This window comes from Eumetopias jubatus, unplaced genomic scaffold (genome assembly GCF_037043125.1).
Source record: "Eumetopias jubatus isolate StellerSeaLion01/CBP00866 unplaced genomic scaffold, mEumJub1_p1.0 scaffold_2, whole genome shotgun sequence".
Lineage (NCBI taxonomy): Eukaryota > Metazoa > Chordata > Mammalia > Carnivora > Otariidae > Eumetopias > Eumetopias jubatus.
Window position 1 is genome coordinate 85,850,808 of NW_028274808.1, and position 26,023 is coordinate 85,876,830.

The window sequence follows — 26,023 nt, forward strand, 5'->3', positions numbered from 1 at the left end:
CGTGGAAAATCTGTGATTATGCTTAGAGCCCTAGAAATTTTAAACATGCTTTTCTTGGCCAGGAGCCGGAAGACTGGGACATTAACAGCAGCTAAACCAGGTAACAACCCCACCACACACGCATGTACACATATATTTTTTCGTCTGCTGGAGAGCAAGGCCATGCCCTATTTCAGTCCCTATCATAAGCAACTTATGAACCATGGGTTCCCCTTGGTTATAAGCATAATTCTGATTGATTAGCCTTGACAATACCCAAAAAGCTTTTTAGATTTTTTTAAAGAGAGAGAGCCAAAGTAATTCCTTGGACTATCAGGTCTGTGGTGATGGGATGTGTGTGTGTGTGTGCACGTGACGGAAAATGTGAAACCTTACCATCTGCTACTATAAATGGTGGAATAGGATACACACCGTTGGCATTTGGGGACAAGCTGGTTATTAGCAGGAGAAAACTAGTGGCAAAAGAAAACCTTTAAGTCATCTTTTCTCCACCATTTTTATAGTCTCTAAGTCCACAACTTGTTTTGAAACTCAGCCCCTTCTCCTCTGCTTCCCCCAAGGCTGCTAGCTCTATGATAAATAGCATCCTGTGCCCTCCCTGCTCTCTCCCCCATTCCTGCTCAGATTCCTCTCTGTCCATGTCCATTCTTTCCTGAAAGTTGGATGGGAATCTCTATTCAACAGTCCACCTGCCTGGACCCTATATCCAACAACAGGAAGGAGTGGTTTTAGAGACTCTTGGGGAACTATTCCTGTAGACAAACACACACCTTTTTCAGCCCAGGAGTCCCCTAGTTGCATCTTGAAACGGAGTGACGTCAGGATGAAGGTGAAGGGGCTGCAAAGCAAGCCAAGTCCGCTCTCCATATTAAGTCCTGCTGCTTCTCAGCTTTGCTGAGTCCTTCGGCACCCGGGTTGGTTACAATAGACGTGACAGCAATCTTCCCTGTGGTTTCTACTTCCTGGGGACAGCCTGTGCCAGTGACCTCCCTTGGTCAGGAGAGGATCCTTCTTTGTTGGGGCCCTTATGACTAAATTTATGGCTCTTTTATTAGGTTGGCAGGTGCTTTAAGTGAGGGAGTAAAGAAGCAGCACGATTTGCATGTAGCTCAATACAGGAAACAAGGACGTGGAAAAATCCACAATCCTTTTCCGCTAAAGGTTTGCAAAATTCTTCAGGTATCGTTGAGAGGGAGGCTCCTCCCTGCTTCAAGCCTAGATTTCGGGTACGTTAAGGCTGGTAGGGTTTTCTAGATCATGAAAACTCCTATTGGTAGGAAAAGGAGCCTAGAGAAAAAGTTTAAATAACATGCCCAAAAGATCACACATTGCGAAGCTAGTTAGAAGAGCCCCAGGACTAAAGGCTGGATCAACCAATTTCCCCAGATCTCACCTCTCTCTCTCTTTCTCTCTCTCTCTCATTCTCTCTCTGTTTCTGTCTCTCTCTCTCTCTCTCTCTCTCCCCCTTGATCATCTTCAAAAGGGACCGTCTTTGGTGGGCCTAGGGGAAAAAAAAAAAAAACCCAGTTAATCTCTGAAAGACACAAAGAAGATTGGCAACCTATTTGCAAGCTTCCCTTTTTTTCTTTCAAGATATTTAGTATTCTGACTTTGCCCAGGAAATAGAGAAGAAAAAGAAAAGAGAATCAGATATCTTTTAAAAGCAAAACAAATAAAGGAAACTGTTTTTGAAAGAAAAGTGTGTGTGTGTGTGTGTGTGTGTGTGTGTGTGTGTGGACCAGGGCCATGTATCTTTTGGGAGTAAGCTAAATAAAAACATAAATGGCCTTCCCATTAAGTGGAACATATAGAAGGATACCTTTTTTGCCTATTCCGGTCCTTAAAAACCTGAACAATGACAGTGTGGGGGGTAGATGATTCACGCCACTGCAGGCCCTGGATCTCTGCTTTGCCCTATATTCTGCGAGATCATCCCATTTCCTTTGGGCTTCTCCTGGCTCTCCCCCAACCCTTGCCAAGTCGGCTTTCTTCCATTATTAGTCGTTCTAATAAACACTTCTAATAAACACAAACCCTATAAACCAATCCAGGATGCTACTTTTGGCTCTTACATGCTGCCTTTAGAAAAGACTGATCCCTGCATTAACTTTGTCATCTGTCCTGGAGAAACCCAGCTGCGATCTCTAACATATTCTGTTGCAAGCTGCAATATAATGGACATATTTAGTGTATGTTCTCTTGTTAAATGGAATCTGCATTCCTAAGTGAACTAAAAATGCTTAATTATTAATAAGTCCCCCAGGGATTGGTGACATTTGGGATGATTTTATCATGCTGTAGATATTTAACAACATAATGTGTACGGTGGTATCTAATCCAACTCTTTGATTTAAAAGAACATTCCCTCCCAATTTATTTCAACTCATATGCCTCGTAGATTATTAGTCCCTGAACATCCAGCCCCAGGTGGAGGAAGAGGGAAGTTCCTGAGGAGTGACATGGGATTGGAGCCGGGGCTTCAGGGAAGGGAGGGCCGGGAGGAGGCACCGAAGATCTGGAATTGGTTTGGGGTGGACCATACACCAGCTGCTTTCATTCGCGTGGAGGCAATGGCTACAACAGACAGAAGTTTCTGGAAAGATCACAGGACTAGGTGCCAGGCTTCTAGCCCTGCACCAATTTGCTGTTAAGCAATTTGTTAAGCAAATCACTTAACCTCTCAGAGATCGAGTTTTTTCATATATTTGAAAGGGATCACTACATGTTCCTTAACCATCTGAATTAAGTGCAATATATAGGAAAGGACTTCCAACAATTAAAACGCTTTATAAGGAATATATTCAAAGATGAAGAAGAAGGAAATAGCATTTACTAAGCACTCTCTGTGAACTGGGAGTTGTGCTCAATACTTTTATAAACATGAAGTCAATTTGCCTTAGCAAAAAAAAAAAAAAGTGAGATTGTCATGATCGCTTCATTTACAATGGAGGAAACTGAGGCTCAGAGCTTTTCCCTAAAGCTCTTCATTGCAAAGCTAGTGAGTGGCAGAGCCAGGCTGAAAACCTGAAACAGTAAGGTGTGTGTTTGAGTATACAGGATGTAAAAAGAAAATGGGTCACAACCTTAAATTTTAAATAGAAATGTGCAGTCAACCTGAGCATTTGGTTGGCTAATACATGATGATATGCATTCTCACAACACATGAACATTAGCCTGAAATTTTCATATTTTGTCATCAGGCTGTTTCTCGGCACAGTTCTGCTATTAAGGAAGGAAAATCTCGATGTAGAAGTATAGTGTCAAAGGCAGGTTTTTAAATAAAGTAAATGTTTAGGAGGTCCTGCCATTAGGTTTGGATGATCTTGATATGTTAGTGGTAGGTTGATGGATGATAATGAGCTTCCCACTCATTACTTCCTTGTTTCTGCCCTGTCGCTGTGAGACTGGCCTTTGATGGAGGTTCTGCCTCCCGTGGTAACAATTGTTTCTTTCCCTCTACTTCTGTTCAGGGCTCTGTGTTCTGCCCAGGATAGTTGGAGATCCCGTTTGCACACAAATGCTTTGCACACCGTGGGCCCTCGTTTGCCGTGTTGGGCCTGGAAATGAAGTTATTGATAGCTGTTTATGAGAGAGACAAAGTGGAGCAGGGTTTGGATCAAGAGACCAGAAGCCAGTCCATCACCTGCTCCCTCAGTGACCTTGCTTCACCTCTTTATGCTTCAGTTTCTCCATCTGTTGGTGGAAAGAGTGATACATGATCCCTTGCTCTCAGCGTGTCATGAACATCTTTGTAAAGCCCTGGGAGATGCTAGAAGGAGCCTGAAAGACTCATGCCTCCCTTTAGGTAGTAAAATAAACCCCCATCTGATGGTCTAAACATTACAGAAAATATCTTTTTTAAACAAAAAGATGATCTTCTGCCCTGAAAAAGTGTTTGCATTTCTTCACATATCAGTGAATGGTGTTCCATGAAACCCACTTCAGTGGCTGGACCTCAATTTTCCTTTAAATAATAGATAAGCATAAGCACGCACAAGGCCGTTAATGTTCCTACTAGGTTACTTTTCACCCACCAAATGCGTTTCCTTACTAATGAGAAAACTTAAACCAGGAGAAGCGAGTGGATTGCCAAGTCCACACGGATAATTAGGGGCAGAGTTGGGAAAATAATCTAAGTCTTTCGTCTCAAAATCTGGAGCCTGTCCCTCTCAACTTCATTTTAGATAATCCCGAAGGCTGAACTTCATTCAATGGCTGTTCTTCTGCGTCTCTTTTCCTCCTTGCTGGTACAGCAGGGCGGAGGGGTCTGTCTGCACACACCTTCTCGGGGGAGCGGGGCCCTCTGAGGCCACACGCTCATCCTCGATGCTCTCAAGTAAGGGTTGCGGCAACGCGAGAACCCAGACACGTCTGTTTGCTTGTTAAGCCTGTTCCTCATTGCAAGCCCGAAGAAAAACCTGCCAAAAATCACATTACTGAGTCACTGGGACCTCCAGACTGCTCTAAGTGGAGGAGCCAGTCAAGCTGCACAGGTAATATTCAGGCCGAAATAGCCGCGTCGTGATGCTATTAGAGTCATGCATTTGCTTTGTATGTGCTTCTAAAGTGTATGCAGGCTTAAGAATCAGAAGGGAAAGCATGGGTTGAACACCAAAAGAGCACTTTAAACTGGTCTTTCTTTTTGGAGGGGGAATTAAATTGCCAAGATCATCAGAGACTGATGCGGAAACACAGAAAAGCTACAGTTGATGAGGCATGAACTCCGTGGTTTACACACATTCATTGATGACCTCGGGTCTCCGTGTGCCCTTGGCGCGCCCTTGGCCGGCACAGGTTGCTATTACAGTTCCTTGCAAGGAAGTATCCCCTGCCCGGTACCACTCTGCAAAGAGAGTTCTCCTGAGATTTTTAAACAGGGAAACAATGAAATCTGCCAAGGGGAGCCCCAGCATGACGGCTGCTGACGCTCAGACAGAAAGAAGGAACCCTCTCAACGATGCTCCCTGTCTGCCCCACTTGAGCGGCTTCTGCTAGGGCCGGCATCCCTGGGAAATTGCCCTGGAAAATGAGCAGCTCCTTTTCAACGGCAGACTCCCAGCTGCTCCTCCCCTACGAGGCTGCTCTTGGGCACGACAGAGCAGCTGGCCCGGCCCGGCCCGGCTTGGCTTGCTTGCTGCCCGAGGCCCATTAGGAGCCCGAGCTGCAAGACACAGGTGGGCAGAAGCCACGTGGGCCACCAATGTGGCACGTCTGCCCTCCCACCTGCGTGGTCTTCCCAGCTTTGGCGCGATGGCGTGGGGGACTGGAGGCTAGGGTGCCCTTCCCAAGCCTATCAGTCTTCCCTTTCTTCCCTACGTCGTGCCGTGCCCCCCACCCCAACCCTAGAGCCCTGGCTGCATGCAGAACCCTGCCGTGCGCCCTTCCCCCAGGAGTGAGAAGGGCCAGATCTGGCGCAGAGCCAGGCTCGAGAAACGGCAGAGGGCAGAGAGAGGCGGTAGGTGGGGCGGGGAGCCTTGTGTTACACATTCAAAGCCTAATTTTGGATCAGAGTCATACTTGTAGCCAAGCCTGAAAGATCACTGAGGCCCCAAAATGAACCCACAGCTCCAAGGCGGGGCATGGGCAGATCCTCGGCTCTCTTGCCCACACACTGCTCTCCTGACAGAGGTTAAGTTAGCCTTGTTTGGATTTCCAGTGGTATTTTCTTTAAAGCCACATCGAGAGTCTTGTTGCCTCATGCTGGCTGAGGCCGGGGCAGGTTTCCCGCCCCCGTCTCTGTGCATGTTCCCGAGAACTGTTGTCAGCTGGGATGCCCACCAGAAGCCTGGGTTCCTCGGGCGAATGCCCCCCTCCCCGCACCCCCTCCGAGGGGGGCCTAGGACCCCTCCCCACCCCCCCTTCGGCCGCAGGGCAAGGGCAGCTGCAGGTGACAGAGAAGGCACCTTCCTATTAACCGGAGAAACCACTGTCTGTCGGGCCCGCGGAAGAGGGGCGAAGGGCTGCTCCCCCTTCTTCCCAGGGAGAACGGGCCGCTCCCGAGAGCAGGCTGTTGGCTCCCTGGCGCTCGGGCTATCCGGACGCTTGGCTGCAGAGCGGGCCGGCCCACAGCCCGGAGCAAGCTGCTCGTGAGGACGCGCTGCGGCTTCAGAGGAAGTTGCTGGCTGCCGGGCGAGCGCTGGGCCTGGCCGCACGCTGGCTGCCGGGCTGAAGGGAACAATGGAGACAGCAGCCCGTGTGCAGCCGGGAAAGGGGAGGAGCGGGGCAAGGGTGAGGACAGGCAGAAAGAAAGGGCTGCTCCCCGCGCCGCCGGGGGAACCGGGTCTGCGCTCCCCGGACCCCTGCTCTTGTTCCCAGGGGACGAACAGTCTGTGCCCCTCTGTCAACAGCCCCCGGACTTTTTTTTTTTTTTTTAATTTTTTAAACTGTACCTGCTGAACACTGGATTTAGAGAAGCGTGCCTGGCTGACGCAGGGAATAACACTCCTCGGCCTGTTTAATCTCGACTGAAGGCATTTTTGTAGCAGCTGACCACAGGGAAAAACAAAAGAATTCACGATGAAAAAGGCAGATCTCTCCTGACTAGAAAGTCCTGCAGCGGCGGTGCTGCATTTCAGTGCCTTTGCTAAAGGCTGTGCCCAGATGCCACTTCAGGTGGCAAAGCAAAAAAAAAGACAACTTTACAGAAGTGAATTGTGGGTTAATTAACGGGTTGTTGTTGTTTTTTTTCCTGCTTGGAGAAAAACTTATTAATGTCTAGTTTTTTTTATACGTTCCAAGGTTTCTTCTGTGTTTTCTAATTAGGACATAGCAGGGAAGTGAACATGGTGGGGGTGGGAAGTGGGGGTTGGGGGTCCATCTTCCCTGCTGCCGTGTTTGGAAACTCCGGGCCTCACACCAGCAGGGATTTTCTCTCACATACGTGGCCATTCTCCTGTCTCCTTCCTCCCTCCTGTGAGGAGGTCACCTGCCTCATCCACGGGGCTCGGCGCTGCCGGCAAAGGATTCCGAATCCCAAGTTTTTGCCAGCTCAGGGAACAATATCAAGGCCCCGGATCAGACAAGTGGACAGGCCTGAGATTCCCGTGGCCTCTTGATGACCCCGCTCCACTTGTACAAACTCCTGATTTATGTCGCTTTGAAAGAGCGGGTGTCCTACCTGGTACCGAGCACCCTGGATGGGTGAGAGCGACAGCCACGCACAATGACACATTATTGGCTTGGGCTGCTAAATGAGGAGGAAATCTCATTATGTTTCCCTCTTGTCCACTGCCTACCACAAGATTACTTGAAATGCTATCAATCAGTAGGCGTTAGTGCGGAGCAGTGCCAGTCTGTAGGTGGGCACCGCAGCCTTGTTCCCTAATGATTAATGAAAATAAATGATGGGCGCCTGGGTGGCTCAGTTGGTTAAGCGACTGCCTTCGGCTCAGGTCATGATCCTGGAGTCCCCGGATCGAGTCCCGCATCGGGCTCCCTGCTCGGCGGGGGGTCTGCTTCTCCCTCTGACCCTCCCCCCTCTCATGTGCTTGCTCTCTCTCTCCTTCTCTCTCTCAAATAAATACATAAAATCTTTAAAAAAAAAAGAAAATAAATGATGATGACACTATTCTTTTTAGGTCTGACTGCTAGGCTTTCGTTATTGCCTGGGTGGAGCTATTACAGCAACAGGTCAAAAAGATTTTCCCCGGAAGATGCAAGGAGACAATATCTTTTCTCCCTTATCCTTCTCTTTTCTCCACCTGAAGTCCTGGATTTTCTACCCACACACATAACACACAGCAGTCACTCTCAGAACTATGTTGTTCAATACAATAGACACTGACCATTTATAACGCTGGAAATTAATGAAAATTAAACAAAACTGAAAATTCCGTTCTTCAGTCATTCTAGAAATCTTCCAAGGGCTCAGCAGCCACGTGTAGCTAGGGGCTACCATGTTGGACAGCACAGGATTACAGAACTTTTCTAGCATTGCCGACACTTCTATGCGACAGGCTGTTCTTCTCCTCACGGCATCTGTCTGCTCTCGTATCCCAGGCCCTCTGTTCCCTTCAGAATCCTCTACCGATGATTTTTGTAAAAGGCGAAACTTTTTTTGTCTTTAACCACAACTTAAGTCAGAACTAATTCGCTTTCTCTAGGCTCCTAAGGGAAAGCTCCCCAGCTACTGAGCCAGTGGAACCTTATAGGTCCTTGAACAGGACGTGGCGTCACACACACTGAAAGGACAAGAGTCAGCAGGATTAGTTTCAGGCAGTCTGACGATAACCTATTCCTTTAGATCATTTTCCTAGACAGTTCTTTTTTTTTTTTTTTTAGATTCTATTTTTAAGTAATCTCTACACCCATCGTGGGGCTCGAACTTGCAACCCTGGGATCAAGAGTCACGTGCTCCACTGACTGAGTCAGCCAGGCGCCCCCTTCCAGACAGTTCTTAATCATGGCTACTATGAGACTAAGTAGTGAGTCAAGAAAGATACCATGGCATCTCCATAAAAATTTGCACGATAAATAGAGAGTAATAGCTCCTTTAGAACTACATAGTATACTACACTGTGAATTCCCGCAGGGAGGCTTTGAAGTTGGGCAGAGATGCGCGGAGCCATCAAGGACTTTGAGGCAGCGGGAAGCACCTTCAAAGCTTCCAGGGGGAGAGATTACAGCAACTACCTGTAACCAATTGTTCCGGTCCTTGGTGTGTGTGTGTTGGTGGGGGCAGGGACCGGACCACACAAAAATTAAGCAAAGAAACCAAAAGGTACACCCAGAGCACTGTACCCAAACTGGCTACAACCAAGGGAAATAAAGCAGAGGATATTTGACACTTTTGCTGGAAAAGAAAGCATTGTACCAAAACTTTTATTTATTTATTTTTTTTTACTTTTCCAGTTTAAGATGAAAACCTTGCGGGCAGATGGAAGATACCTTCCATATTTAAAATTTATCATTTAATGTTCCTTTTTAGAAAATTTCCAAATCTAGGGGCGCCTGGGTGACTCAGTCGTTAAGCGTCTGCCTTCGGCTCAGGTCATGGTCCCGGGGTCCTGGGATCGAGCCCCGCGTCGGGCTCCCTGCTCGGCGGGAAGCCTGCTTCTCCCTCTCCCACTCCCCCTGCTTGTGTTCCCTCTCTCACTGCGTCTCTCTCTGTCAAATAAATAAATAAAATCGTTTAAAAAAAGAAAGAAAATTTCCAAATCTGCTTTATTCTCCTCCTGCATGGGGATAAGATCAACTATATATCTCATTAACAAGTTAAACCACATGAATACAAACTTTATCCTGAGCTTCTCACAATTTAATTTACAATGAAAGAATCTAGATTGACCACGTTATTATTCACAAATTCTTATGGACTTTCATTCTGCCCCATTGTGGTGAGGGTATCGGTGGGTAACAGAGCATTCCTGGAAGGAGATAAACAGGATATTACCAAAGTTGCTTTCTTAGCCCAAGCTACCTTATCACTAAGCAGTGCTCTGTGTTACAGCCACAAAGCCGGGCTATCAACTGGTCTGATTTTCCCATTTTTCAAGGAATAAATGTGGGCCTGGCCTTGTTTGAAAGGGAAAGCTGAAACAGGGAGGGAAAGTGAGAAAAGACAAGACCTGTCAAATCCAGCTTGGAAGGTTTCCGAGGTAGGAGCCAGAAACCTTTGGGAATAAGGTGGGAGTAACCCCCACCCCCCGCTGTAGAACGCCTAGGGTAAGACCGGAGAAATGCCTTGTTGAAATGTTCTCAGTGGTGCATTTCAGAAAATCAGCCGGGGATGGTCTCCTAATCAGCGAGGCAGGGAGGCGGACTGACAGGAGCGGCCAGCCTGCAAACTAGCAAAACATGGTCCCTTTTCACCCTTTCTCCCCTCCCCATGCCTTGGGCTACAGACTCCATCTTTGAGGGAAGCAGTCTCAGCCCCAAGGGACACGTCTGGGGTGGGGGGGGGGTTTGGCCAGTCAGAGTCAGTAAGCCTCCTGTGGCAGCTGAAGGCCACAGAAGCTCTGGCTACGGACACCGGTTCTCTTCTTGGACTAGAGGTGTCCTCACGTGAGCTGGGACTAGGGCAAGCAGGGATCGGGAGAGCAGGAGGGCGTCCTCCAGCCCAGCCCTGGCTGAGGCCGACTCACTGTCTCACTCAGAGAGCAAGCCAGAGAGGACCAAATGGTAGCCTGATGCTCAATGAACAAATACTCTGGAAACGACGCTCCTTCATAATGAAACTAGCTGTTTCCTTTCCCTTTAGGTCTTCATAAATCATATGCAGCAAGTTGGCATGAGTCATATGGCTCGACAGCAAAGCTCCTGCTAAGCCACACAGCTGCACGGGACAAAAATACCTCAGTGAATAGCGCGTGTTTGTCCTGCATGGTTTATGGTATAAATAAGAAATCAGCAGAAATGTAGGGGTTCCCCAGCCTCTCGTTTCTGAGTCTCATAGCCCCGTGGCTGCCTCCTCCATCCCTGCAACTGCCCTGTGTCAACCCCCCCCCTTCACTGGCCCCTTGCCTCCTTGCCTTTGAGAGGAGACAAAAAGGTGTGATCGGTGTCATTTTCATATACTGATGGTCTTATTCATTGATAAGTGACTCTTTCAGTCAATGTGGAACGTCAACCAGGTGAATGTTCTTGGTCTTTGAATTCTAACGGAATAAGGAAGGACACCCCCTTTTATAAAAGGCCTTGAGGGTCGATGGGGCAATAACATGGAACGTAATGAAACCATGGACATGTGACTCCAACCCTGAGCTTGCCCTTGGTGGGTCTGGGGGCTCTTGAGGGATCGGAGGGGCCGTCATCTCTTTTCTCCAGATACTCTGTGTTCTTGCAGGAACTTGTGCAGGTGGGCTCTGCGCCAGCTCCTCGTGGCCCAACCAGGGGCAGCTGGAGTGACCCAATCAGGCTGAGTCCACGCCGCCCCGCAGACTTCCCCTGCAAACCTTTTCCCCACCTCTGTGCCCCAGCGCAGGTGAGCCGTTGGAGTCCTTCTCCCTCTTAATCCTCTCTCTGGCTTAGAACTTCCAGAATCTTGGGCGCCTGGGTGGCTCAGTCGTTAAGCGTCTGCCTTCGGCTCAGGTCATGACCGCAGGGTCCTGGGATCGAGCCCCGCATCGGGCTCCCTGCTCAGCGGGATGCCTGCTTCTCCCTCTCCCACTCCCCTGCTTGGGTTCCTGCTCTCACTGTCTCTCTCTGTCAAATAAATAAATAAAATCTTAAAAAAAAAAAAGAACTTCCAGAATCTTGTTTTCTGGCAGCCTACTGGATATAATTTTGGTTAATATTTAATAATTTCACACCATACCCACTTCTTCTCTGTCCTCTTTGGATGGGTCCTTAGGACTTCTGTGTTATTGCTTCATCGGCTAATGAAGTTTCTCACACTAAAGTGTGCTGGTGGAATGCATTTGCCTCATTAATGGAGGTATTCCCGTATATGTGGGTCACTTAATGCCTGTTAGGTGGCATGTCTCATTTACCTTCAGATTAGGGTATCATTTAATATGTATTTAGGGCTTTGGTTTTAAGAGATGTATTTTTTTAATTAAATACATATTTTGAGTCCTGACATCTGACATGTTTTGCTTGTATGTAAAATGTTTATATAATTTGCCTATCCAAGTTCAGTGAAGTATAAAATACACTAATGAATGATAGTAAATCATGTTGCCCAGATAAACCTCTATTTATTTGTGGCTAGACTAGAAACAAGCTAAGACTTTTCTAACATTCCAAGTATGACTGCTTTTGGATTTGCTTCTCCCCAGTACACAGGGTAAATTCCTGCCTGTGGTGATGCTTTAGAATAGGTTTCCAGCCACCTTTCTGCTTCGGGGCTCTAGGTGTGGAAAAACAAGGAGAGAGGTAGGAGACAAGACATTTTCAGCAATCATCTTTTCTCTTCAAACTCTATGTTGACTCCCCTTCCTGATGTGGAGAGAGAGAGTGAACTCCAATGTCAGAGGGAACTAGATTTGAATCTGTTAGTTTGTGACCTTGAACAAGTTGCTTACCCTTCCCAAACCTCACTTTTCTCATCTTTGAAAAGTCAGTGATGACACATATTTCCTGGGTTGGTTGTAAAATGAAATTGCTCAGCCCAGTATCTATCTACAATGGCATTCAATAAATGTCTACTCTTTTCCTAGTTCTGTCTTAACTTAGATATCAGTTTAGAGATCTTATGAGGAAGTATTTTAGTCTTGTCTCCATCACCATGTAAGGTAAGTAAGCTAAATTATCAATTAGAATGCGGCATCTAGAAAGTTCTATTGGTCTCATGTTGCAGATGTCAAATCCTCAGCCACTACCCCAAGGCTCTTTGGCTATTCATCAGCAAATGGTCACATGCAATTAGTCTTGTGGGGAAGTTGGCAACGAAAGTCCCAGCCAGGCTCCAGGCTTGGGGAGGACCATGAGAGGTGTGTACCTACCTTCACTACTAGCTCCATTCTGGTGTGTGTTTTGAAGGCCACAGAGTGTTGTGTGCCACCCACCAACACATCCACCAATTTCTGCTCAAGTACCAACGTTAAAGATTCACTCCTTTTGTTTAACCTTGTCAGTGACAAACACACAACTTAGGCTAGCTTTTTTAAAGAATGAGAATTTATTGCTCTATGTAACTTGCGTGTTTAAAAAGGCGACACTTGGGGCGCCTGGGTGGCTCAGTCATTAAGCGTCTGCCTTCAGCTCAGGTCATGATCCCAGGGTGCTGGGATCAAGCCCCGCATCGGGCTCCCTGCTCAGCGGGAAGTCTGCTTCTCCCTCTCCCACTCTCTCTGCTTGTGTTCCTTCTCTCGCTGTGTCTCCCTCTCTGTCAAATAAATAAATAAAATCTTAAAAAAATAAAAATAAAAAAATAAAAAATAAAAAGGCAACACTGATTTCAAGTACATCTGGAACACGTGTTCACCTGCTAAACCAATCACTCTGGGTGGTACAGGTAATAATTTCTTGTGTTCCACTTGAGTCACCAGCCTCCCCCTGGAATGAAGGGTAGAGACAGTCCCACCTAAACTACGTTGGCAGGGAGTGGGTTTGGGGAGGTTTGCCAAAATAAAATGATTGTTTTCTGGGCAACTAAATACAATAGATGTTGACTACAAGCTACTATGGAACAGAAAACATGGGAATGTTAACGCATGAATTCAGGTTGTCAGCAGGTGTATCAGTGAGGGTCTAGTTGGGAGACAGAAACCATAGGCTGGCTCTGCAAGTGTAGGGCAAACTCAGTAACAGATTCCCTTACTACTGTGGGAAAGAACTGCTTCTGCTGAGTGAAGAAGTGGAGCTGCAGGGCAGGGGCTCTTAGCACTGGTAGCAGACATCAAGCCAACAGGGAGCAAAGGGGAAGGAGTCAGTCTCCTTTCCTCCAGTCTTGAAGGCTCCCTCCAGTGCCCTTGATTTTCAGAGCCTAACATGGAGCTGCTAGCAAAGGAGAAGTGTGGGTTACAGGGTCCCAGCTCCAGCATCATAAAGCCAAATACACGAGGGTGGGTGTGGAGTTGAGAGACAATACCTTCCTAACTGGGCAGTGATTACACTTCAGCGTGCATTGTTTGCTTCCTTGAAAATTAGTGGACAGTGAGCATATTGAGCCATGGAAGTTTGGATGGCACTGAATAATGCATGGAGAGCTGAATCATACTTCTATTCTACCTTCAAAATTCCTATTTCTGGGGCAGAGCAGACCTGATATCAGAGGGGCTGTACTAGGTTGTGATCATAAGATAAAGGGGTGACATCCCCCAAGGAAAGCATTTCACCAACTTGAGTTATTCCTTCCGGTGTCTGTGCTACAAGTAGGCCAAGCTTTTCGTTTTCTCCCTTGGCTGTAGGTAGTCAATGTCTTGATAATTACTGAGCCGTGTTGATCAAAGTGCAGCTGAAACTTTCCCGATGACTAAGCATAAACAACCTTGTCAGGGGAAGGAACCAGTATGTTTACACAAAATGTTTGTCCTTTTCTTAAGGTAAGGTTCTTCTCTTGGTCAAATGTCTCAATAACTCTGTCACTTGGGATTAGCCCTTGAAGCCCTGAAGTTCCAGACAAATGGAATTTCTCTATAGTTATTCTCCCCATACTAGTATGACCATTTTGGTCAAAGCAAATTGTGTGTGTGCACGTGCGCGTGCGCGCGCGCGCGCGTGTGTGTGTGTGTGTGTTTAATAAGGCCAGGTGGAAAGCACATATTCTGTGTAAGCAATTAAAGCCAGAACATCAAGTACAATTTGGTGAACTTTAGTAGAACAGTTATTAAGCAACAACTTTGCTCTAACACATTGTGAAGTCTCAACTTTTCAAAAAAGGAGAAAAGTTCTTCAGCACTACTAAAGCCTGAATCCATTTTTGGTTTATTGTTAGCAAAAGGCTGTCATCAAAACTAATTTTATGTCTGTTAATAAATGAATAATAAATAACAATTGTTACAAATATGAGTAAACTTTCAGGGAAAAATTATGGATATAGAAATTTGTCATCATAAGTGACTTTGAGCACGATGAAAATTACAAAACTACTCTATTTTATTTCAACTAAGTGTTTTATAGTTTTCAAGATGCGTTCACATCTATCTTCCCGGTCAATCCTCACAGGAACTGTGTAAGGTAGGTAAGATTTATCAGCCAATGTTGCCGATTAAATAAAAAACAAAAACAAGTGAGGCTCAGAGAGGCTCAGGCAGCTTGCTTAGATTGTAAATGGTGGAGCTGGGGTCAGAAACCAGGTCTTCTGAATCCTACATAATGAACTCTGTGGTCAGCTTTCATAAAATGTTTGCAAGTAAAGGCTCATTGCTTGCCATTTCCTATATATATAAAATAGTAAGATCTACCTTTTTAGATCGTTCATCTGAAATGTAACTTACAGGTTATTGGGAAGCAAGATTTGGAATTTACGAAGAAGGAGGAGGCAGAGGAAGAGGAGGAAATGGAGAAGAGGAAGAAGAAGGGGAGAGGAAGGAGAATGGCCGACGTTTATTGATTGCTACTGCTTGCCAAACTCTCTTCCGTACATAACCCCTACGACTATTCATTAGGGGTATGTTTCTTTTCCCCTCGTTTTACAGATGAATGAAGAGAGGGTCAGGTAGGTTTGCAGAGTCACTTAACCAGTAGGTTTCAGAACAAGGATTACATGGAGGTTTGTTTGATCCAAGTCCCGCGTTCTTCCCTTCTCCCAAATGCAAGCTCAGCCACTGACAGGACCGCCCCAATCATAAGTGCTCATCCACCCCATCCCCCCAGACCAGCCCCAATGCAGAGAATCTAAATAAAGACGATGAAGCCACAGCCTAACACACTACAAATGTATTCTCACCTGGGAAATACGTGAGCTTCCTGTTTGATATGCTGTATAATCTTGGCTAAGACCCCCCCTTCACATTCTTCCTCCGTTAACAAAGAATGACAATACCAGGGCCATCTTCATAACCATTTACCTCAACTTTACCTCCCTGAGAGCCTGCCACTGAAGACACAGACCATTGACCAGAAGAGTGGACTTTTTCCCCTTTGTTTAATACCCCAGAATGAGAGATGTCATGTAATTCCAGTTACTACCTAATTAACTAGATATTACAGGCCTGAAGACAGACACCAAAATCCAGCACATTTTGAAATGCTCATGCACAATACAGCATATTTCCTGGCAAATAGATTGGTTGTTCTTACCAGCTTTGTGTCATCTTCAAAACATACCAAAGGCATTAATCCATATTATGGACTTGGAACTTTCTTTTTTCTGCTGAAAGCCTAACTTATTTTCAAATTATAAAACTTAAAGTGCTTGAAACCACAAAACTTTTTTTTTTGGCACTCATAACTGAAAAAGAGCTGAAAATTTCCCCCAAGATTTTTATAAGGAATTTGCTCTTAGACTGATGCTTGTTAACTGGAGTCCTTTCTTTTTTTTTTTTTTTCTTCTGGCCAACTTTTAATTTCCTGAAAATTAAGGCTTATGCTAGAGCATACAAGAAGGCACTAACAAATCCTAATCTGGGATAATGAGCTAGGTAGGTAAGTGAGTACGTGGCTACTACCAAAAGGTAATAATGTCCACAGAACTTTTTCTTTCCCAATTAAGTATAGATGAGATTATCAGAACAGGCAGCAGTATTCCTTTAGTAATTATGCTAGACTAGCAGTCTAAATTTATTTTACTTAATATTTTTTTAATAACAATGTCTATTAAAGACATCTGTTGAAAGTCCATAATGCTTATTTCATGGATAGACAGCATAAGAGCGTGCTTTAAGAATTCTGTTTTCAGTTTAATGTTATGGGCTGTTAAGGAGAAGGTTTATGAGTGTAACATTATTAGTTGGAATTTGACTCAAATTAAAATCAGGCCCAAGAATTTACTTATCCATAATATTATGAAGGGCTTTTTAAAACATTAAAAAGTTTAACTAAACAAGAATATTAGTATAATTTAATGCTTTACCTGCAGTTCTCAAGGCCATTCAAAACACTTCCTGATCACCAGATTTCAAATTCATGTTAGCCTCTCTCTCTCTCTCATACTACAAGGCTTTTAAAAATCAGAGATTTTATTACATCGGGTCAGTATTTTAACTGCAAGAGAAAAAGAGACATATACTTGCTGAATTGTTTGACTATGGATGAAAAAAAAAATCCCATATGTCATGTACCCTTTGTTAGGATCTGAGGTGCTAGCTGAGCCATGGGAATGGTGGTGGAATGGTGAGGCACAGGGGTTTCAGCCCAGGTTTGGCCTGGACAGGAGCCACCATCCTAATACCATTGCCAAGTAGAAATGAATCAACCTACCCATTGGCTAGGCTTAGCATCCCTGTAATTTCATTTTAAAACCTCAATGATCAAGATTAAAAGAAAGCAATAAAACATATCACATTTTTACTCATGCAGTTTGAAGAGCCCCCCATGCTCCACGTCTATAGCCTTGACACTTCTTTTGGCATTGCTATTAGTGACACAAGGAGTAATTCACCACTGTCAGGAATTTGGCTGTTTCATCACCTACATGAGAGACCTGCATAACTCCGTGGTGATTGCTGTCCAAATGAATTATGTGGCTCCTTCATGCACTTTTTGATTGAACAGTGATAACTCAGATAATACATTATCCTGTGCCCCTCTCTGAGAGGAGCCTGCTATTTTTTTTCTTACAGAGCAGTGAAAGAAAGACCTCACAGACGCATTTAAAGTGACATCACCATGCCAATCCCAACTCATTGCAACCAGTGAGAAGCAACTGCTAGACCAGATTAAATACAATGAAGGTAAATCTTGGTGACAACTCTTTCAGCTGTTTAAAGCTGGTGCTAATTGTTCATTGAGCTCCTAGAAAAGAGCAGATGAATCAATGCCCAAAGTGTAGCCGATAAAATTTATTTTATAATCTCATATTCATACCTGCCAGTGGGAATCCTCTGGCTTCGCCATTTATCCATCCATCTGTCCATCCATCCATCCATCCATCCATTCATTCATTATTCATTCATTCAACACATGTTATTGCATGCTTGCTAGATGCTCACTAACTAGATACTACTGATTCAGCAGTAAGCCAAACAGATGTGGCGTTGCTTTCCTAGGGCTTACAGTCTGTTGGAAAGACATAAATTAAGTATTTACAAGTGTGATGAATATTAGGAAGGAGACATGCAGGAAACTCTGGAAGCTTGTCACAGGAGAACCAAACGCAGTCAGAGGAATCAGAAAGACTTCCTAAAAGAAATGATGGTTTAACTGAGACCCAAAGGATGAGAGACTGGGTAGGGAGCCCCTCAAGCAGAGGAGCAGCCAGGTGCCAAGCCAGTGCCAAGTCCCTGGGGTAGGCAGCAAGTGCTGGGCCCATGAGAGAAGCTGAGGCCTCCCTAATGGATGGGGTGTATACGGGGAGGGGGGAACTGGTGCATGATGAGGCTTCTTATGGCCCAAACTGAACCATGAACAACAAACTAGGAGGAAAAACAAGAATTATGTCAATAAGACTTAATTATATTATCTTTATTATTATATATAAAAATATATATTATATATTTTATTATAGTATGACTATACTTTAATAGTCATTATAGTATAAAAATATAGTAAATGACAATAATAATAATATAAAAAATAGTCTAAAAAAAGATTCTCCAATCTTTTAAAAATTTAAAATGCGGGAGAATCTTTTAAAAAATTTTTATTATGTATATCACAAACACTGAGTGTATGTATATATATATAATATGCTATAGATACTGTGTGTGTGTATATACATATATGCTGATATGTACCATTTAAATAACTATATCCTTATTAAACTATTGTTATTTAAACTAAGTTTAGGGGCGCCTGGGTGACTAGGTCAGTTAAGCCTCCAACTCTTTTTTTTTTTTTAAAGACACATTTATTCAGCGTCATGATCAGACTATTACATTTAGCAATCAACAGCATGGGTGCAAAAAAAAAATCTACATTAAAACCCTTTGTTGGAATGCTTTACACTTTCCACAGAACAGAAACTAAAATAACCTGTTATACAATTAGTCACAAATACAGTCCTCGAGTTTTTTGCCCATACACATGAGTATTGTCTAAAACATGTCTTCTTTGCAGCAGCTAGGCCCTGCCACCACTGTGCTTGGCCGAGTTCACAAATCTGTTGTAACCTGTGGCTTCCCTGTCACTTCTCTGGCTCTCCGCTCCTGCTAAGCTTTGTTTCCTGGCAGTAATTAAAACCTTCTGCCACTGCCATAGCTACTGCTGCTGCTGGAACCACCATAGCCACCTTGGTTTCGTGGTTTGGCAAAGTATTGGCCTCCACCACCATACGGGCCAGAGCTTCTGCCTCCAAAATTTCCTCCTTTCATGGGTCCAAAATTTGAGGATTGATTGTTGTAATTGCCAAAATCATTATAGCTTCCGCCACCTCCAAAGTTGCTTCCATCACTACCAAATCCATTATAGTCATCCCCACGGCCACCATATCCACCACCACCTTGACTGCCACCAAAGCCACCTCGACCACTGAAGTTCCCTCCACGACCAAAGTTGTCATTCCCACCAAAACCACCTCCACGACCAACACCAAAGTTTCCAGAACCACTTCGACCTCTTTGGCTGGATGAAGCACTAGCCATCTCTTGCTTAGATAAGGCTTTCCTTACCTCACAGTTGTGGCCATTCACAGTATGGTATTTTTGAATGACAATCTTGTCTACAGAGTCATGGTCATCAAATGTTACAAAAGCAAAACCTCTCTTTTTGCCACTGCCTCAGTCAGTCATGATCTCGATCGCTTCAATTTTCCCAGACTGTTCAAAATAATCTCTTAGGTGATGTTCTTCAGTGTCTTCTTTAACGCCACCAACACAAATCTTTTTCACAGTTAAGTGGGCACCAGGTCTTTGAGAATCTTCTCTTGAGACAGCCCTCTCTGGTTCCACAACTCTTCCATCCACCTTGTGTGGCCTTGCGTTCATGGCTGCATCCACCTCCTCCACAGTGGCATACGTGACAAACCCAAAGCCTCTGGAGCGCTTGGTGTTTTGATCTCTCATTACCACACATCCGTAAGTGTTCCCATCGCTCAAAATGGCTCCTCAGACTCTCATTGGTTGCTTCAAACCCCAAACCTCCGATGAAGAGCTTCTGCAGCTGTTCAGGCTCTTTGGGAGACTCTGACTTAGACATGACGGCGGTGGGAGGGGAGACTTTAACGACGCTTACTCTGCAGCGTCCACGGGCAGAAAGCAAGCCTCCAACTCTTGATTTTGGCTTGGGACCTGATCTTGGCATGGGGCTCTGAACTCAGCAGGGGGCTGCTGGAGATTCGCCTTCTCCCTCTGCCCCTCCCTTCCCCCTCCTTGCTTGCCCTCGCACTCTCTCTCTCTCAAATAAATACACCTTAAAAAAATAAGCAATAAAATAAATAAACTAAGTTTATATATTTAAAAAAATATTTATTTATTTGAGAGAGAGAGAGAGAGCACAAGCAGGGGGAGCGGCAGGCGGAGGGAGAGGGGGAAGCCGACTCCCCGCGGAGCAGGGAGCCCGATGCGGGGCTCTATCCCAGGACCCCGGAATCATGACCTGACCCGAAGGCAGACGCTCAAGTGACTGAGCCACCCCGGTGCCCCAATTTAAACTAAGTTTAAAAGAAAATAATAAAATGGTCATACTTGTACCCACCATCCCACGTTAAGGAATACATCTCTGTACCTTTTAAGATACCCTTTATACCCTCCCTAACATGTTCCCACGCCTGCATTTTTATTTCTAATTTTACCACAGAAGTGCATACCACTAAGCAGCTATTGGTGTGCACGTGTCCCTGAATTTTATATAAATGGAACTGTATTCTGTGTCCTTTTTTGAGACTTTTTTTTTATGCACAAAACATACCGGGATTCATCCATTTTGATGTGTAAACATTTCTTTTTCCTGGCAGTGAAATAGATCTTCAACTTACAGCTAAACTTCAGTTCATGGTGAGAGAGACAAAACAGCACAAATTTTGAAAATCTATAGACAACTCTCGAGTTCCTTTTTATTCACTCGTATCTCTGACATTCCTTGCCCATCTTTTTATTCTAAGTCGCAATGAAGCCCATAGTGAACAATAAATTTGCCAAATAATACCTGATATTTGCCAAAGGCTTTACACTTGATGGCATGCAAACATACCATCGAATGGAATCCACACTTGATCTTAGCCAAAAGGCCGAGAAGCGATCCCATCGAATGGAATCCACACTGCAGCAGTAGGAGGTGGGCATGCCCCAAATTTCCAGTTTGACAAGTGAGGGATTGGAGGTCTAGGGACATTAGGTGACTGCGAGGGGCCCCTTTTGTGTGGCAGAGAGGCACAAAATGCAGTGGTTTTCTCTTTCCTCTGCATTAAGTGTTGGGCGATGGGAAGTGGGACAAGAAGGGACAAAAGCCTTCAAAATTGTGAAAAGTTTGTGAACAGCTTTCCTGATATTTCATCATCTTATTTTACCCTCTGGGTGTGAGTATAAAGACAAACACATTCTGATTTAATCCCCAGGTCTGCAAGCCACCCTTGCTTCTGGCCTTCTAGAACTTGAGAGGGAAGCAGCACCCCAAGCTGCTGCATCGTCCTGTGAAAAGCTCCTTCAGAACCTACTTTCTATGACTTTGGAGCACTGGGATGTTAGCGATGCCATGAATCTGCCACACATGCCTTGCATTCCAAAGCCTTCAGAATGCTTTCACACTCTTTATTTTCATTTCATTCTCACAACCCAGCAGCCTTCCCAGGTAGTATTGGCTCCGAGGTGAACCTGGACTTGGCAGGAGTTAAACACCTGTTCAGGGAGGCGAGGTTGTCAGGAGCAAAGTCCTTGTTGGAACAAAGATCTTCTTACTCCAATCCCGCTTTCTCCTTTGTAGCATGCTCCGTCTACACCAGAGAGTATTTTCACGTATGGCATTGCCCGAGATTATGTTCAGATTGTCTCTGAGGTCCGGAATCTAAGCGGCCCACCAAGCTCCTCCATGAACAGAAATGATTTGCAGAGCCTTCCTCTGCACAGACAGCGAATTTCCCAGGCTGGGTCTGCAGCCCCAGAGCTGGGTCATAACTGGACAAAGTCTTTTTTTTTTTTTTTTTAAGGTTCTATTTATTTATTTGAGAGAGACAGAGGTAGCGAGAGAGCACGAACAGGAAGGAGAAGGAGAAGCAGGCTTCCCACCGAGCAGGGAACCTGATGCGGGGCTCGATCCCAGGACCCTGGGATCATGACCTGAGCCGAACGCAGAGGTTTAACCGACTGAGCCACCCAGGCGATCCATAACTGGACAAAGTCTTAGGAGCCCTGGAGATGATGCAAAACATCAAGTACTGGCGTCCTGCTTGCATGCTAACCTGTAAATCTCACCCTTCTACCTGTTACCCATAGTTTGAAATATTTTTATCTATAAAACAAACCCCTTTAAAAATGTATAGGTCTTATGGCCTTATCTTACATAAATGAATGTCCTATCAGGCTTTACGCTGCAAGAGCTCATGGACCTCCATCATTCTTTCCAGGACTGTTACATGTCGGCAGCACAGGCCCTGGGATCCACAGCGGTCCCTTGGCGTTTGAAGAGTTTCGACTGACTGCTTGAATTACTCCAGAGAGACCCCGGGGACCCTTGACTTATACTGATTTGTAGTGTAGCTGAGACAAATTGGATTAAAGTGAGCCGCAAGGTTGGAAACTGGACACCCAGATACTTGAGCTGCTGAATGAACCTCACCAATAGCTCATGGCTGAACCCTGGAGCAGTTTCACCCCTTCTCTCTATTCTCAAGCAAAATTATGGGAGATGTTATATACTAAAGTGGTAGTTACTGATTTGGGGATTTACAAAGGCCTTGGGGATCCTTCTCGGATGCCAGAAGCCTGCTCTAGCCATCCACGACATTCTTTGAATGAAAAACACAGGATACAATATATGTATACATGTAGATAGAACACACACAAAAGATTGCCATGGACTACTCAGATATGAATGAAATTGTATTTACTTGGTATGATTAGAACAGTGGTTCCCACCTCGGGTTAATTTTTGCCCCCAGGGGACTTTGGACAAGACCTAGATATATTTTTGGTTGTTGCAACTAACTGGAAGGGATGTATGGGGTGGTCCTCTACTGGACCTCTAGTAATCATCCTACAGTGCCTAGGGCCACTCTCGACAACAAATTGTCCTGTACAAAATGTCAACGGAGCCAAGGTTGAGAAACCCAGAATTAAAGCGATATTTTCTCTATTGTTCCCAAATTTTATGGCATTTTTATAATTATAGACATTATTACATAATGTCATTGTGTTTAGGTTTTCTTTTTTTTTCTTCTAGTAAGCTTTGTCATCCTAATAGCAAGCCGTATCATCCTTATTTTCTGGAGAATTTCTTTTATGACTTAAGTCATGTCCTCAGCCTTCACCAACAGCTAATCAACCAAAAGCCAAATGCAGAACCCTCTGCATTTTTGGTAAATCTACTGTTGAGGGCAGAGTTCACAATGTTACTCAATTCACCTTATATAGAAACGCTTTCAAATAAATTTTTCTTAGGTGTCAGGGCCAGAAACCATTCATCTTCCTTGGTGAACTGTTATCTTTTCTTTTACTTTTTGGCAATAAGTGCAGTGTATTTCTCTCCTTGACTTAGCTGCTAATTTAACTTAGTGCTGAATTTTCTCCTCCCATCTTCCTCATCCCCTCACCCTCTTTACTTCTTGATTTTCCTGTCTTCTTATGCCTTGTTCATTTTTCTATCTGAACCTAAGATGGTACTTTAAAAAAAATATATTTACTTATTTGAGAGAGAGAGCGCGCATGCATGAGTGGAGGGAGGGGCAGAAAGAAAGGAAAAGAGAATCTCAAGCAGAATAGGCACTGAGTCCAGAGCCCTACACGGGGCTCGATCCCATGACCCTGATCGTGATCTGAGCCGAAACCGAGAGTCAGACACTCAGCTGACTGAGCCATCCAGGTGCCCCTAAGATGGTAGTTTTTGAATTAACTAACAAAAATGTCACTTTCTCCTCTCTTCATTTCCTTCTTTCCTATTAATTCTTTGTCCCCCCCAAGTCCTTTTCTTTCTTTATGATTTCTATTCCATATCTTATCTCTTTCATAATTTTAAATGTTGCTAATTTATGCCTCCTTCAGATTGTTGCATGATCTCATGTCCCTATTTGATGCTTCTGCTGACTCTTTTTTTCACCGTGGATCGTTGCTTTGTGTGATTTGTCATTTTTGCAGGTGAGTTTATTCAGTGGAGATTGTTGTTCGCTTTTGTTGTTGGAATCCCATGCATCTTCGTTAGTTGAGGGATGAGTATTTATATATTATTCCTGAAAGTAGTTAGCATTTTAAAATACACATATATGCTCAATTCTGTGGTAAAAATTAATAAAGGTATGAAAAATTGTTTGAAATTATTACATCATCATGTAACTAGTAATGGAATGAACTTGCTGTCATATAGCTGCGCATTATTAAATAAGAGCATGTAGAATGTTAAAATATGAAAGATGAGCCTCTGACTTGTTAAAAAATCCTGTCCTGGAAGTAACATACATCACTGGTCTTCATATTCCTGTGGTAACCATCACAATGGCTACACACAGATACAGGGAGGACTGTAGTTTCTGGCTAGGTAGTTGCTTCTCTGCTTTGAGGGAAGGGCGAATTTCAGTGGCTAGCTAGCCTTCTCTGCCATGGTGGGCCTGTGTAAAGGCCATTCTCCTTTGTTCTCTTGCCTTCTCTCCACACGATGGAGTCCCTAATGTGCCGTGGTATCTCCCCATCCCAGCCCTCACTCCACATTCAGTGCTTCTCTAAAGATGGTATCGGGGCTTGGGAGACAGACCTGTATGCCCGCCCGCTGGAGTGTTAGTGAGGTCAGCCCTCTGCTGACCACGGAGAGGGAGTGGTGACAAGCTGTGCTCTGCCCAAATAGGTCCACAAGAGAGTCAACTCTGCGAAGGCAAAGACTCTGCCTGCCGTGTTCAGCACTGTATCCTCAGTACCTAAAGGGTGGGTGCTCATGGACCCTTGCGAATAAGGATGAATGATTAAATATATACATATGTCTCTCTTTCCTTTTTCCCATCTAGAAAAAATAGAGTATCTTTCTGCCCCTTTCATCTGTTTCTAGCCTTTGTATCTCATTGGACACCATTGATACCACCTGAAATGATCTCGCATTCATCATTCCACTCTACTGAACTCTGCTTTCCATTGCATTCCACTCCTCCTGTCTCCTGTCCTCTGGAGGAAACCTCAGGCAGTTTGTTATGCTCATTAGGGTCCAGACCCTCTTCCTTTCATTAGAGCCTCCTTTATTTCACCGTAGTGATGCTTAATACATGATGAATAACTATATCACAGAATCACCTGCAAATGTCAATTTACATCCTCTGATTTAGGTGGTGTCCCAAGAAGTCTTCAGTGGAAAAAACAGCACGTGACTCCTCCCGTGACTGGATAATCCCTCTGCCTGACAGGACAGGGCACGTTAAGCCAGGCAACTTGGAGTGCTAACAATGCTTTCAGCTCCCCAAAGGAGGCTGATGTGCATTCAAAGGCTCCTGCCCACTCCTCTTTTAGGCAGCGGCCTCTGTCCTCTGTATCCAGCCCGACTGCTAGAGTGCAGGGGTTAGCCATTTCTAAAAGTCTCTTCTTGTTTCTTCTAGTTCTATAAACCCCCCTCAGCACAGCACCCCTGTATTAAAAGAACTAAGGCCAGGTGGCTGCTAGCTACCCTGTGTTCTAACATCTCCAGAGTACAGTATGTAGGACCCACAAATCCAATCCCAACTTCTTTAAGAAAAAAAAGGGAAATTTGGGGGAAGAATACTTGAAATCTCTTGATAGTTAAGGCAGAAATCCCAGGAGAAACATGTTTCCTTAGGGTTTCTATCTCTCCTCATTTCTGTTGGTATATCTGTGGCATTTCCACCGTGCTGCAAATCGGTTTCTACTGCTCCCTGGTCCACTGCTCCTGCTTCATCCTCATGAGCTCATCTAAACCTAATTAATACCTTCCAAAGGTCCCACTTCCAAATACCATCATACTGCAGATCAAGTCTTCAGCATATGAATTGGGTAGGGACACAAACATTCACAAACATCCATAGCATTCAGATGCCTAGGTGGCTCAGTCAGTTAAGCCTCAGGTCATGAGCCCATCAGGTCATGAGCTCAGGGTCGACTCTTGATTTCAGCTCAGGTCATGATCTCAGGGTTGTAAGATCAAGCCCCATGTCGGGTTCCGCACTGGGTGTGAAGCCTGCTTGGGATTCTCTCCCGCTTCCTCTGCCATTCTCTGCCCTCTCTCTCTCAAATAAATACATAAAATCTTTTTTAAAAAATCCATCGCATTTTTTAAAAAGATTTTATGTATTTATTTGAGAGAGCGAGAAAGATGAGCAGGAGGGAGGGGTGGAGGGAGAGGCAGACTCCCCACTGAGCAGGAAGCCCGATGCAGAACTTGATCCCAGGACCCTGGGACCATGACCTGAGCTGAAGACAGACCCTCAACAGACTGAACCACCCAGGCGCCTCAAAAAATCCAT